General features: G+C 39.0%; 1 protein-coding gene across 1 annotated transcript in view; it reads left to right on the top strand.

Annotated features, from left to right (window-relative positions):
* The first annotated feature begins 3,413 nt into the window (after positions 1-3,413).
* Positions 3,414-11,871, top strand: part of LOC130368527 (tropomodulin-2-like) — a 96,928-nt gene continuing 88,470 nt past the window's right edge. Inside the window, exon 1 of the mRNA XM_056572314.1 lies at positions 3,414-3,497. The gene's annotated coding sequence lies outside the window, so the exon portion shown is untranslated. The remainder of the gene's footprint in view (positions 3,498-11,871) is intronic.

Genomic DNA, 11,871 nt, shown 5'->3' with positions numbered 1-11,871 from the left:
CTAAAAGTAAAACATCTGCAGTTACTCAGAGGAGCTCACGGAACCCCTGCAACGTGATTGCGGGGGTTCCGTGAGCTAAAAAAGGAGTGTCCCCTTACCTGGCACCGATCACCGATTCACTGATGTATCCTAGCTTAGCCAGGCTATATCAGTGGATTGCAGATCACACTGTATAATGCTATGCCAAAAATTAACATATTTGTGATCACCGCGTGCGTAAATGTCCAAACTATTAAAATATATTGTTTATGATTCCGCACGATAAACGGCATTAACGTAAAAAATCAAACACCAAAAATACTGATTTTTTTTTTATCACATCATATATAAGAAACAAAATGTAAAAAGCTATGAAAAAGTCCCATCAAAGCTAAAATGGTACAAATAAAAACTACAGATCAGGGTGCAAAAGATGAGCCCTCATACATCCGAGTATTCAGAAAAATAGAAAAGTTATAGGGGGTCAGAAAATGACAATTTTATGCATATGAATTTTGTTTATAAAAATGTTAGCATTTTTTTAAAATAGTACAATAGAAAAACTACATACATTGGGTATTGTTTTAATCGCATTGACCTACAGATTAAAGATAATGCATCATTTTCACCATAAATTGCACTGCGAAAAAACAAACCCCCCAAAAGTAGCAAAATTGCAGTTTTCTTATAAATTTCCACCCACAAATATTAATATTTTGGTTTCATGGTCTATCTTATGGTAAAATGAAAGATATCATTACAAAGTACAATTGGACATGCAAAAAACAAGCCCTCATAAGGGTCTGTAGATGAAAAATAAAAGAGTTAGGGATTTTAAAAGGGAGGAGGAAAAAACAAAAACGCAAAAATAAAAATGTCCCTTACCTCTTAAGGACGCAGGGCATACCTGTACGCCCTGCGCCCGATCCCAGTATATAACCATACCGGGTCGGCTAATGAAAGCCGAGACCCTGGGCTAATAGCGATCGTTGTGCCACGCACTATTAACCCTTTTCCCAGCAGCAGCAAGTCCATCCCACTTTGCGGCGGGCTCTGGTGAAAACCAGCGGCACCTTAGACTCCGCTCCCTGGTACGGTCTGAGTCATTTGCCACACAGGTCCAGCGGATCCACATCCACCAGGGTTCCTGTCTTCAGAAACGTGAGTGTCACAAACATAAAAATGGTACCGATAAAAACAGATCACGGCATAAAAAATGAGCCCTCAAACTGTCCTGTATGTGGAAAAATAAAAAAGTTATAGGGGTCAGAAGATGACAATTTTAAACGTATACATTTTCCTGCATGTAGTTATGATTTTTTTTCGAAGTTATACAAAATCAAACTATATAAGTAGGGTATCATTTTAACCGTATGATAAGATGTAATTTTTACCGAAAAATGCACTGCGTAGAAACGGAAGCCCCCAAAAAGAAATTCTCCGCTTCGGCGGGGATATTTTGGTAAAATGACTGATGTCACTGCAAAGTAGAATTGGTGGCGCAAAAAATAAGAAATAATATGGAATTCTAGGTGCAAAATTAAAGGGTTATGATTTTTAGGAGGTGATGAGGAAAAAATGAAAATGCAAAAATGGAAAAACCCTGCGTCTTTAAGGGGTTAAGGAAATAATATACATTGGTTAAGAAATGTGTATATTTTTGGGTGAAAAAGTTCTGCCAGCTATTGCCATGTCATAATGTAGTAAGATGTCAAACTAATGTAAGATAACATCATAAGTATGTTGATAATAATTATGTGAGATCATATCATAATAATAATGTCACAAAGTTTTTAGATGATGTCATAATAAAGTTAGATAACGTAATAATGTCTGGAACGCCCCAACGTGTGTGGACCCGCTGTGTCATTTACCGGTTTGGCTATGGGCCAAACTTGGGAGCGGAGACCTGTCATGTGGGTTTAGAGTATTAAACTACTAAAACCGCATTATGTGTAATAAAATCAGTACCCCTACCTTGTCTTGGTTAATGATCCCTGTTACATGAGGGTAGGAATATGGCTGCAGGAGTGTAGGAATATGGCTGCAACTAAGGACAGAGCTTTCACTGTAACCTAGCATCTCCAGGTCAGAAGACTTCTACCTCACTCGCTTGCAAATTTCTTGAGCATGACCTTGATTTTCCTTTGTATAAATTGTCGACCTTGTTTCCTGAGACCATTAAAACAACGTACTAGTATTTATTAAGAATATTTGGTAATTTGCATATATATATATATATATATATATATATATATATATACATATAGTAAATTTGAGTAGACGTATTAGTCCAATGATGCAGATGCAAATCAAAAAATGTTGCAGAATCTTGTAATACCTTTTTTATTGGACAAACAGAATTTTGTAGAGACAAGCTTTCGGGATTCCTCCCTTTATCAAGTCCAAAGCAAACCTAAACTCATATGCAACAGTATTCTGGTTGTGAGCTTAGATATTCTTTGGACTTGATAAAGGGAGGAATCCCGAAAGCTTGTCTCTACAAAATTCTGTTAGTCCAATAATAAAGGTATTACAAGATACTGCAACATTTTTTTATTGGCATCTACATATATATATAGTACGACTAAGGCCAGCACCTGGCCGAAACACGTCACTTCCTCTCTGTACCTGTTGCCTCAATGATGTGAATAAAGCCACATGTTCCTGAACCGTGCTGGAGTTTACTTTCTTCATTTCCATTGTTCTGGGTGAGGTCCTCCTTGCTCAGGGTCCAGACCAGGGATAGAGCCGGAATATCTCTATTTTCATACCTTTTTTATTGGACTAACAGATTTTGTAGAGACAAGCTTTCGGGATTCCTCCCTTTATCAAGGGAGGAATCCCGAAGGCTTGTCTCTACAAAATTCTGTTAGTCCAAAAAAAAAAAAAAAAGGTATTCAACATTTTTTGATTTGCATATATGTATATGTATATATATATATATACATGTAATTTTCATATACATATATTGCTGAGGCAGAGAGGGAGAGAAGTGCATGGTTTACAGACAAGAGAGTGGAAAGATGCAGAGATAGAGGGAAGGATGGAGGCTGAGTACATTGGGCGTGCATACACATAAGGTAAGGCACTGGGGCGTGCATACACAAGGGGAATGATACAGGGGGCGTACACAGATACTGAGGATGGGAAGGAGTGATACACCGGGTTTATGATGATGTCACCTCATTCATCTCCCAGACAGTGGCCATATTTACTACTGGAAACAATGCCGATATTACGCTTAAACATGTGACAGAGACTGTTCTTTACTAAAGTTGTTCTTGTTTTTTCTTGCTATTATATAGGCTATAACGTGATAAACCATATTAGTCTAACTGAATAAAACTAGTCGCTCACTTGCTTCGTTTATACCTAAGCAAAGATGGCGGCTGCATAATCTTTTACTCAATCCTTTGTATCCGCCCTTAGAATGTCGCCATCTATTGGTCGGAGGATGGAAGCGGCAGCCTTTCTGGACATCACTTCACTGAAAGGGATAAGAGGGAGGCTGCAGGGTAAGGTCGCTGATGTTTCTTTGCATACATTGTTCTGCTGCTGTGCATGTCATGTAGGGGAATAGCAGGACTGTAAATGATCCTATTAATTTAATGATCATATTGTCTCCTGGGCATGTCTGCAGCACCTGTGTGATAGGGATGACAGCTGGGAGGGCATGCTGCAGCATTGTATTATCATTGGGAAGAAGGAGAAAGCATTATATACTGCCCAGTATCTGTGCCCAGGTACTGTATATGAGGGCACAGGCAATGGCTCTGTATTGTGTATGATGGAGACTGGGTGTGTTCTGCACTGAATGACTAAGACACTTATATATTCTTACTATTCATCTAATCTCCTCTACATCATGGGCAATGACATGATGATTTGTCCCTGTCCTTGGTGAAATCCTATAATAAGTGATCATTGATATTAAATATTGTATAATATAATGTATGATATAATGTATGCACTGGTCGTGGTACTGAAAGTAACCTCCATGCAGCAAGATGAGTGTGTGCTGCAGCATGACCAAGTGATTCCCAGCCCTGAACTCTGCTTCATGAATAGTGCAGTGTTTCCCAACCACGGTGCCTCCAGCTGTTGCAAAACTACAACTCCCAGCATGCCCGGACAGCCTTCGGCTGTCCGGGCATGTTGGGAGTTGTAGTTTTGCAACAGCTGGAGGCCCCCTGGTTGGGAAACACTGGAATAGTGAATACAAGTTGTGGCTGCAGTGATTTCTCATCTACGTGTTACAGTATTTCTTCCTGATTTATTATTATTATCATCTTCTCTGTTATGTATCACAGTTTGATTGTAATAAAGATGGAGTATTTACAAATAATTGTATAAGAATATAAACTAAACAAAATGTATACAATATACAATGTGGACATGATTGGTAAAATATTTATCCTTCTCATTGATAGAATAAGATAACAAAAAAACATATCCTAAGTTTAGGGCATGTACCTACAGACGGAGTACATATATATTATTCTTTCACGTGCTTTAAAAATGAGTTCAGAAATGACACTATGAAGAAATCGTCCTTATCTTATTGGAGAAGACAATGGAGCAAATCATAACTGATTCTAAGGGCAACCAAAAGACTTTAAAGGGGTTATCCAGGAAAAAACTTTATATATATATATATATATATATATATATATATATATATATATATATATCTATCTCAACTGGCTCCAGAAAGTTAAACAGATTTGTAAATTACTTCTATTAAAAAATCTTAATCCTTTCAGTACTTATGAGCTGCTGAAGTTGAGTGCTTCTTTTCTGTCTAAGTGCTCTCTGATGACACGTGGCGTCTCGGGAGCTGTCCAGAGTAGAAGCGAATTACCATAGCTAACCTGTTCTGCTCTGTGCAGTTCCTGAGACAAACATGTCAGCAGAGAGCACTGTTTCCAGACAGATAAGAACAACTCAACTTCCGTAGCTGATAATTATTGGAAGGATTAAGATTTTTCAATAGAAGTAATGTACAAATCTGTTTATCTTTCTGGAGCCAGTTGATCTTAAAAAAATAGTTTTTTCCTGGTATACCCCTTTAAGAAGCAGCTGGGTATATTAATAGAGTAAGGGTGGGATTACACACAATGTTAGTTTTTTTTTTTTTGGCCAGGAAAAAACAAAATACTTTCTAATTTTTCATTCCCAAAATATAGTTTTTGTGGCTTTTGAAAAAAAAAATATTGTGTTAGTATAGAATTTTTTTTTCTTTGACATTTTATTCCCTGCTTTTATTTTATTTTTATTTTTTTTATTACTATAAGTCATGTGATTCTTTCATCATGTGACTCAAGGATTTCTTTTGAAGAATTGTGAGGAAAAACCCCAACATGAAATACACATTGCATTTTTCTGTCTTTTTCTCATCCCATAGAAGTTCATGGGTGAACAAATGGCAAAATTTCATGACAAAATGCTGTACTTTCATCTTGACAGAATTTTGGAAAACTGCCCCTGAGCCTAAAAATGCCACAAAATGATGAAAAAGCACTGTAACAACCCCCCTTCCCTGTCATGTGGGTATGGCATTTACAGAAAAAATTGCGTGCAACGAGTATGGCTTTTTTAGGGGGGCATCTTTTTGACAAAAACACCAAGTGTGATCCCAGCCTTATTAATTCAGTGTACATTACACGTGCAATACAGAAATTTAGGTGCACTACTGTGATAAATGTATAATGACATTGGCTATCCCTCAACACTGATGTTAAAATTGAGACATTAGCCAGTAAATCCTTATATGAAGGACAAACCAGAGCCCGCACACCAACGCCAAGGTTTCTCAAAATGGCGCGGGACCTACGCTAATCCAACCTGTGCGTGATTTGCTTATCATTTTCTTAGTTTAACCCTTTAGGGACATGCGCTGTAAATGTACGGCGCTGCAACGAGTAACTTTGCACACAGCGCCATATATTGCTATGACACAAGCGCAGGGGCTGCGGTCGCTTCATGCACAGCAAGTCAGCAGCCGTGGACCCACCAGTAATGGCGTACATCAGCATTCACACTTATGTGCGCCATTAACCCTCAGATGCTGTGATCAATACAGATCACGTCATCTGCAGCAGTGCAGCACTTAAAATAGCTGATCTGATTGCCTGCGACCCTGCGGGGATCAGATCAGCCAAGATGGCGGACGGAGATCCCCTCCCCTGCCTCCGCCGCTCTCCCGGGGTCTTCTGCTCTGATCTGCCTTTCAGCAGACCAGAACAGAAGATCGTCAATAATACTGATCAGTGCTATGTCCTTTACATAGCACTGAACAGTATTAGCAATCTGATGATTTCTATAAAAAAGTCCCCTATGGGAACTAAAAAAGTGTCAAATAAATTGAAAAAAAAAAAGTTTAAAAAAGTGGGAAAAAAATGTGAAAAAGCCCCTCCCCAATAAAGATTTAAATCACCCCTTTTCCTCATTTTAATGAAAAAAGTGTAAAAAAAAGATAAATAATAAACATATTTGGTATTGCCAGATATCTTTAGTATAAAAATATAATGTTAATGATCCCGTACGGCGAACAGCGTAAACGTAAAAACAAAAAAAAAAAATCCAAAATTTCTGCTTTTTGGTCACATCACATTGCAAAAAAATAAAAAAACTCGATAAAAAGCAATCAAAAAGTCAGATAAGCAAACGTGGTATTAAAAAAAAAGATAATGGCGCAAAAAATTAGCCCTCACACATGCCCGTATACGGAAAAATTAGAATGTTAGAGGAGGTCAAAAAAGGGCAATTTTAAATGTACTGATCTTGTAAAAGAAAAGTTTGATGATTTTTAAAAGCAGAACAATAATAGAAAAGTATGTAAGCATGGGCATCATTTTAATCATATTGACCCACAGAATAAAGAAAACATGTCATTTTTACTGTAAATTGTACAGCATGAAAATTAACCAAACCCCCCCCCCCCCCCCCCCCCCATTAGCAAGATTGTGATCTTTGTTTAAATTTCCTTACACAAAAAAGAATTTTTGGGGTTTAGCATACACTTTAGGTAAAATAAGTGATGTCATTACAAACTACGATTGGACGCACAAAAAGCAAGCCCTCATATAGGTCTGTGAATGGAAATATAAAAGACTTATGGATGAACGCGGAGAGGAAAAAACGAAAATACAAAAATAAAATGGACTGTGTCCTTAAGGGGTTAAAGTAGAAATGCGCTTTTAGTTTTGGCTGGAGTTTTGTTGACCCTCATTCTAAGGCCATGTTCACACAGAGGAATTTCTGAGCAGATTCCGTTGGAAAAATTCAGCACGGAAATTTCCCTGCAATAGTTTCATTGATTTAAATATGATTCTGCTGCTCTGTGCACACGACAGAATTTCCGCCGCAGAAACATCTTTCGGTTCCGATTTCGGCGCCCACAAAAACAATGAACAAGGTAATTTCTGCTGGAAATGCATTGCCATCTATAGAGACAGTGCATTTCCAAACGGTCCCAGCCCGTGTTTTCTGGGCGGACATTTCATGAATTTGACCCTATATGAACATAGCCTTACTGCTCCAGGTGCTCTTATTCCTAAAATAGAGGATAAAGCAGTGTGACTGAGCATTACTGGGGCTTTGTATTAGGCTACTTTCACACAAACACTGTCACACGGTAGTGTGATGGCCGTCGGGGCCGCCGGGGAGAATAGCGGGAGAAAAAATACTTCTTGCACCGTCTTTTTCTCCCGCTACTCCCGCTGAAAAACAATGGCGTCTGACGGACCCCATTGACTATAATGAGGTCCATCAGGACCCGCTGTTGCCCGTTGCGCCCCATCAAAATGACGGCCGTCAAACCCCCCCCCCCCCCAAAAAATAGAGAGTTTGACGATTATTCTTGACGCGTGCAACAGCAGTGTGATAGAAGCCTAAGACATAAATAATGTTTCTGAACAACTGGCCATGAAAACCCCTATTTGGACATTAAACATGGTCACTTATGTAGCCTTTAATAATGTAGATACCATATGTGATTCTTTCCAGTAAATCAATACCTGCAGGAAACACATATGTTTCAGGTCAGTAATGGAAGGTCATATCATATGCATCGCCTGCACTTATAGCTGCTACTACAGTGACAGTAGCTTTGTAGTAAATCAATACAAGCAAAGCTTTATGGAAAAGATGCATATACAGTATATATATATATATATATATATATATATATATATATATATATATATAGCCATTATGTTGCCTTTTCAGATCTGATAAGTTTAAGGTATACATCTGATATACAATATTAGATAAAAGAAGGTGTAGCTCACTCAGTGGGTGAATATACCTGAGGTTAACTGGTGTTACCTTCACCCAAAGGTCTAAATAGTACAGAAAAACGATTTAGTTGATAAATCAACTAGGTACCAGTCCTCAAGGTATATGTAAAAGAAAGTTAGTGGAATGTAAAGAATAAGAATAGATGGAGATCCAGATATTAATTGAAAAAATATAATATATTTATTAAAGGTGATGTTATTCGCTGGTATCTAGTGTCCCATGCAAGGGCCCTGCAGGGACACTAGATACCAGCGAATAACATCACCTTTAATAAATATATTATATTTTTTCAATTAATATCTGGATCTCCATCTATTCTTATTCTTTACATTCCACTAACTTTCTTTTACATATACCTTGAGGACTGGTACCTAGTTGATTTATCAACTAAATCGTTTTTCTGATATACAATATTGTATACAGCATCATGTTTTCTAAATCTGGGGGAGATTTATCAAAGGATATAGACTGGTTTTTCCTGTCTAAAATTGTCGCGCAGAAAGTCACAGTCTAAATATGTGCGACTTTTCTGTGACTTTTGCTTTAGAGGATTTTTAGAACATGATGCATTCTAGTCTATTTTAGACAGAAAAATGCATTGGTGCTGAAATAACCATAGTGACTTTTTGGCGAAAAGTCGCATCGGCTGAAAGTACGCTGAAATGTCAGATCATGCTGGAGCAGGTTTAAATACAGTCTAAAGCATAGATCCCGAAGTCCGTGCGCAGAATTTATCAAGAGCTTTGCGATTTTTGATAAATTAAGCATACAATAGACCGGCCTAACCCTCTGTAGTTTGGTCTATATTGATGTGGGAAATAGACAGCTTTGATAAATACCCCCCCCCCCCCCCCTCTGTCTCCAGCTGTTGCAAAACTACAACTTCCAGCATGCCTAGACAGCCAAAGGCTGTCCGGGGCATGCTGGAAGTTGTAGATTTGCAACATCTGGAGGCACACTGTTTGGAAAAAAAACTGCTTTGAAAACATTGCTTTCTAACCTGTGACTCTTTGCTGGATATAGTTTTTCCACACCTTATAGGCCATTGTGCAAAAAAAAAAAAAGAGTTGCAAATAATAAATATGTTTAAAATATATGTTGCTCCAGTTAGGCAATACCACCAACATCTACCAAAAAGTAAAGCCATTGAGCAAGGTGCTAATTTCCCCCCCTAACATTGTACAGTTATATAGTTAATGGCCATGATAATGATTAGGTATTAGAAAATGGCACAAATTATAGTAAAATATAGGTGCAAGAACCATGGTCAATTCCCCTCATGGTAATTATGCATTTTTTTTATTATGAACACTGCTCAAAAAATAAAGGGAACACTAAGATAACACATCCTAGATCTGAATGAATGAACTAATCGTATGAAATACTTTCGTCTTTACATAGATGAATGTGCTGACAACAAAATCACACAAAAATTATCAATGGAAATCAAATTTATCAACCCATGGAGGTCTGGATATGGAGTCACACTCAAAATCAAAGTGGAAAACCAGACTACAGGCTGATCCGACTTTGATGTAATGTCCTTAAAACAAGTCAAAATGAGGCTCAGTAGTGTGTGTGGCCTCCACGTGCCCGTATGACCTCCCTACAACGCCTGGGCATGCTCCTGATGAGGTGGCGGATGGTCTCCTGAGGGATGTCCTCCCAGACCTGGACTAAAGCATCTGCCAACTCCTGGACAGTCTGTGGTGCAACGTGGCCTTGGTGGATGAGAGAGACATGATGTCCCAGATGTGCTCAATCGGATTCAGGTCTGGGGAACGGGTGGGGCAGTCCATAGCATCAATGCCTTCCTCCTGGAGGAACTGCTGACACACTCCAGCCACATGAGGTCTAGCTTTGTCTTGCATTAGGAGGAACCCAGGGCCAACCGCACCAGCATATGATCTCACAAGGGGTCTGAGGATCTCATCTCGGTACCTAATGGCAGTCAGGCTACCTCTGGCAAGCACATGGAGGGCTGTGCGGCCCCCAAAGAAATGCTACCCCACACCATTACTGACCCACTGCCAAAACGGTCATGCTGGAGGATGTTGCATCAGCAGAACGATCTCCACAGCATCTCCAGACTCTGTCACGTCTGTCACACATGTGCTCAGTGTGAACCTGCTTTCATCTGTGAAGAGCACAGGGCGCCAGTGGCAAATTTGACAATCTTGGTGTTGTCTGGCAAATGCCAAACGTCCTTTACGGTGTTGGGCTGTAAGCACAACCCCCACCTGTGGACGTTGGGGTCTGTTTCTGACCATTTGAGTGGACACATGCACATCTATGGCCTGCTGGAGGTCATTTTGCAGGGCTCTGGCAGTGCTCCTCCTTGCACAAAGGCAGAGATAGCGGTCCTGCTGCTGGGTTGCATGCCTATGGCCTCCTCCACGTCTCCTGATGTACTGGCCTGTCTCCTGGTAGCGCTTCCATGCTCTGGACACTATGCTGACAGACACAGCAAACCTTCTTGCCACAGCTCACATTGATGTGCCATCCTGGATGAGCTGCACTACCTGAGCCATTTGTGTGGGTTGTAGACTCTGTCTCATGCTACCACTAGAGTGAAAGCACTGCCAGCTTTCAAAAGTGACCAAAACATCAGCCAGGAAGAATAGGAACTGATAAGTGGTCTGTGGTCACCACCTGCAGAACCACTCCTTTATTGGGGGTGTGTTGCTAATTGCCTATAATTTCCACCTGTTGTCTGTTCCATTTGCACAACAGCATGTGAAATTGATTGTCAATCAGTGTTGCTTCCTGAGTGGACAGTGTGATTTCACAGAACTGTGATTGATTTGGAGTTACATTGTGTGGCTTAACCCCTTAAGGACCAAGCCCATTTTTACCTTAATGACCAGAGTATTTTTTGTAAATCTGACCACTGTCATTTTAAGCATTAATAACTCTGGGATGGTTTTACTTTTCATTCTGATTCCGAGATTGTTTTTTTCATGACATATTCTACTTTATGTTAGTGGAAAATTTTCGCCAATACTTGCATAATTTCTTGGTAAAAAATTTAAAAATTTGATGAATATTTTGAATTTTTTTTTACTTTGAAACTTTCTGCTTATAAGGAAATTGGACATCCCAATTAATTATATGTTGGCATCATAAAGTTGACATGTTTTTACTTTTGAAAGACATCAGAAGGCTTCAAATTTCAGCAGCAATTTTCAAATTTTGCACAAAATTTTCAAAATTGGAATTTTTCATGGACCAGTTCAGTTTTGAAGTGGATTTGAAGGGCCTTCATATTAGAAATACCCCATAAATTACCACCATTATAAATACTGCACCCCTCAAAGTATTCATAATGACATTCAGAAAGTTTGTTAACCCTTTAGGTGTTTCACAGGAATAGCAGCAAAGTGAAGGAGAAAATTCTAAATCTTCAGTTTTTTACACTCGCATGTTCTATAGACCCAGTTTTTGAATTTTTACACGGGGTAAAAGGAGAGAAATCATCCTAAAATTTGTAACCCGATTTCTCTCAAGTAAGAAAATACCTCATATGTGGATGTTAAGTGCTCTGTGGGTGCACTAGATGGCTCAGAAGGGAAGGAGCGACAATTTTGG

Source organism: Hyla sarda, chromosome 4, assembly GCF_029499605.1.
Source record: "Hyla sarda isolate aHylSar1 chromosome 4, aHylSar1.hap1, whole genome shotgun sequence".
NCBI lineage: Eukaryota > Metazoa > Chordata > Amphibia > Anura > Hylidae > Hyla > Hyla sarda.
Note: the sequence above shows the minus strand (reverse complement) of the source record. Positions and strands in the feature narration are given on the sequence as shown.